Source organism: Elephantulus edwardii, unplaced genomic scaffold (genome assembly GCF_000299155.1).
Source record: "Elephantulus edwardii isolate Elephantulus edwardi_28Jun2011 unplaced genomic scaffold, EleEdw1.0 scaffold00184, whole genome shotgun sequence".
Taxonomy (NCBI): domain Eukaryota; kingdom Metazoa; phylum Chordata; class Mammalia; order Macroscelidea; family Macroscelididae; genus Elephantulus; species Elephantulus edwardii.
The window spans coordinates 2,852,791-2,856,890 of NW_006399934.1; the positions used below are offsets into that span (position 1 = coordinate 2,852,791).

The 4,100-nt window shown below is 40.7% G+C and overlaps 1 pseudogene; it reads right to left on the bottom strand.

Annotated features, from left to right (window-relative positions):
- Positions 1-872: 872 nt before the first annotated feature.
- The window catches only part of LOC102869381, a 5,138-nt pseudogene continuing 1,910 nt past the window's right edge, over positions 873-4,100 (bottom strand).

Below are 4,100 nucleotides of genomic sequence, written 5' to 3' on the forward strand. Positions count from 1 at the left end.
TAGGTTTGTCAGAGACGATGAGATTGGCTTAAAATAGAGCAGGATACAGAGCTGTTGTACATAGGGTCACTATGAATCACAAGTCACTCGACAGCACATAACAACAACAACATTTGTGTGTGTGTTTGTATATACTTATATATGTATATAATAATTTCTTTTGTGTGTGTATGGATGTATAATTTCTGATATTGAGTTGTTGTTGTTATTAGGTGTCATTGAGTCAAGTATAATTCATAGTGACCCGGTGAACCACGATCTGAAGCGTGCCCTATCCTCACAACCTCTGACACACTTCAGTCCATTGGTACAGTCACTGTGTCAGTCTACCTGGTTGAAGGTCTTAAATAAACCACATAAGTTGTTTTCCTATCTACCTCTTCTCTTATGCAAATTTCTTTTATTATGGAAATCTCCAGTCTTTAACGTCTATCTTTGTCTAATCGTTTATGCTTTGCTCTGGTTTTCACTAGATCTTAGCACATTAGTGTTTCTGTCTTTCTTTCCATTTGTATTTTTTTCCCTTTTCCTCTTATTCTCCTCTCTCTCTCTTTTCTACCTTCCTCTGTCCTCTACTTCTCCCTTCACATTTCATGCTAGTTATTCCTTCCTTTTCTCTCCGTTTCTATCTCTATGTCCATGCAAATCCTTCTCATGTAGTTTTTCTCATTTCTGTGAATTCCTCATGAATTTTTCACCTCAGCTCCCCATACACACCTCATTTTCCCCAGATTCTTTCATCCTCATAATGCCCCTCACATCCCTGGGCCAAGTACTTATCACAAGGAAGACAACAGAGAATATGATTGTAATCATGGTTGCAGCCAGGGAAATGAGGATGATCCCCATGGGTTTCAAAATTACATTTGATTTCACGGTTGTAACTGGATTCTCTGGGAAAGTTTGCTCAGGATGAGTGTCTGGATATTTAGTGGTATAATTTTCTGTGTTCTCCACATGGGTGGTGATTGAGTCCTCAGTGATACCTTGATCCATGGTGGTGAAGTCCCCAGTGGTCCCTGGTCTTGAGTGGTTAGGTCTCCAGGGGATTCTTGGTCTGTGATAATAGAATACTCAATGGCCATCAGATCTATAGTGGAGGAATCCTCAGTGGTCTCTGGATCTGTGATGGCAGTGTTCTCCAGGTCTGTGGTGGTGGAGTCCTCAGTGGTTGCTGGGTCTGTGTTTATGGAGTCCTCAGTGTTCTTCTTGTCTGTGGTGGTGGAGTAGTCCTCCATGGTCCCTGGGTCTGTGGTGATGGGGGCCTCAATGGTCTCCAGGTTTGTGGTGGTGGAGTCCTCAGTGGTCCCCGGATCTGTGGTGGTGGAGTCCTCTGGTCCCTGGGTCTGTGGTTGTAGAGTCCTTCATTTTGAGGGTTTCTGGGTTTTTACTTATAATACCTTGGCTTGTTCCTAATAAAAAAATGTGATGTCTATTATTATCAATCATTAATGGCCACCTTATCTGCCCTGCTTAAAATTTTAAAACTCATTCTTCCCTCCCAAATAACACATCTCCTCTTAAAGGAAGTAGATTTATTTAAGGACTATCTGGAATTTTGAATTTAATTCTGTTAAAACCTAATCCATATGGACTTTTTATACTATGATATGAATTACCCATGTTGTTGGTGTTAAGTGCTGTCGAGTCGTAGATGACTCATAGTGACCCCATGAACAAAGGACCTGAACACTTTTATAACTTCCATTGTTTCTCCAAGTTCATAGAATTTCTGAAGGCAAGCTACTTCAGAAGTGGATGCCATTCCTGCTTCCGAAAGCTTGTTTTAAGCTTCTTTTAATAAGGGAGCTCCACCAAACACTATTTACCATGGGTAACCATTATCACATTTGACACATCACTGTCACAGAGTTTAGCATCACAGCAACCACACGTTACCTCTGTACAGCAAATTGATAGGCCAGTGCTATACCACTTAGATGAAAGTGTCACCAAAGACAATTAATTAAAACCAAGCCTGATGGGTGCAGTTTAAGATCATCCACTTTTGGCTTGGTAACATAACTTTCTATCCACTCAGCCAAGAGAACTTTCCCTATGTTGTTGTTGTTGTTAAGTGCTTTCACGTTGTAAATGACTCATAGCAACCTTATGAATGAAAGACCTGACACTTGTATAACTTCCATCATTTCTCCAAGTTCATAGTTTCTGGAGGCAAGCTATTTCGGAAGTGGAGGCCACTCCTGCTTCAAGCCACTTTTAATCGGGGAGCTCCACCAAACACTGTCCACCATGGCTATCTAACTTCCCAAACTCGATTCCTACCCCAAACTGGTGACCAAATGCCTTTTTAAATAGGAGGCCAAATCCAATCAGCTCATACCCAATGGTGAGTAAACATACCACACCCAAGCCTCACCAGAACCAGAAAACAAACTTCTGTAGAATCCCGCTGCTTCAGACAACTTCCCAAACTTGATTCCCAACATGAGTTACCCATAAATAAGCCATATCTTCCTGGGAGAAGGACAGACAATCTCCTCTGATACGATTTACTGACTCTGAAAACCCACTGGAGGGTCAGCTATGGGTTCCAACTTGATGGCGCACAACAACAAAACAACAGGCCATATCCTTAGGAGGTCTGCTCACTGTAGCTTTGGTTCCTTCGAGTCCTGGCCTCTTTTGATGAATAAATAAAATTGACTTCCAGTCTCACACTCTGTTTTTCCAAGTATCCAGTTATGGTTCGTGATCTGGTAAACAGATGACACAGGAGCTGTGATTCTTATTAGAGATTAGATTCAAGTCGTGACTTGGTACGATTTAGAATGAGGCAGCTCTGGGACTGAAGTAACAATGTTAGAGGTGGTTGTTGTGTACCATTGAGTTAGCCCTCATAGCTGACCCTGCAGTGGGTTTTCAGAGGCAGTGAACTGCAAGTGAGGAGATTGTCCATTTTGCTCCTGTGGAGCAGCTGGTGGGTTCAAACCTCTTGCCTTAGGGTTGGGAGTGTAACTCCTTTCCATTAAGCCACTAAAACTCCCTTTAAAGTTGGTTTTGGAATTAGATGTGGAGTCACAAGAGGTTGTGATTATGGTCTAATTTGGATTGGCAGTAGCACTGAGTTGAGTAGAAATCAAAGAAAAAAATTTAATTTCCTTTCTCTTCTGACTACTACCCCTGGCAGGGCATGAGGAAGGGAGTATACATTGTTAGGCTTAAAGGTAGCCTACATGGCATACTTAGGAGTCTTGGGGTCCTCTTGCCAAAACAAGTTCTCTCTACCTGCTGTTGATTTCCCAAATCTCTCTAAAATGAGTCTTTCATTATTTTTTGTGTGTACAGTCAAATCAGATCTGACTGGTACAGGAGGAGATTGTTCCTCCTTCTCCAGCAGAGCATCTGGTGGATTCGAACCGTGCATCTCTGAGATTACAGTTGCAGCTTCTTGCCACTAGGCCACCAGAGCTTGCCTAAAATGAGTCTTTCATTAAAATAAAAAAACCAAACAGAAAAAAACCCTCAAAGCTGTCATTGTGGATATGTAACAAATATATTACAAAGTAGAACTGTTCCATAAGGGTCTCCTTGTTGCTAATCTTTGTAAAAGCAGCCATTCTGTTTTTCTTTTGTAGTGCTGCTGGGTGGATTTGAACCACCAAACTTTGCTTGAGAGATGAGCACAAACCTTTTGTGTCACATAGGAACCTTTTCAGTTTTTCTGCAGGAGCATAAAAATAGAGAAACTTAAAGAAAGTATAAATAACCAAATGCAGAGTATTTCCTTCAAAGTGGCTATGAGAAGGATTACTGAAAACTAAGACAACAAAAACAAAGTCTGTTACTGTTGAGTTGATTCTGATTCAAACTGTCCTAGTAGAATTTCCAAGGCTGTAATTCTTTTTGGAAGCTAATGGCCACATTTTTCTGTGGGATCCAAATGCTAATTTAACCGTTGTGCCACAAGTGCATGTGAATTTCGGTTCACTTCTTAAAAGGCAGCTGATTCCTTGAAAGTCAATTAAATGACTGGCTAGTTTACCAAATATAATTGATTATATCAGTTGCTAACGTTGTCTAAACACATTAAGTATTTTTAAGAATATTATTGAAATGTATATTTAAAGGATGGCTTT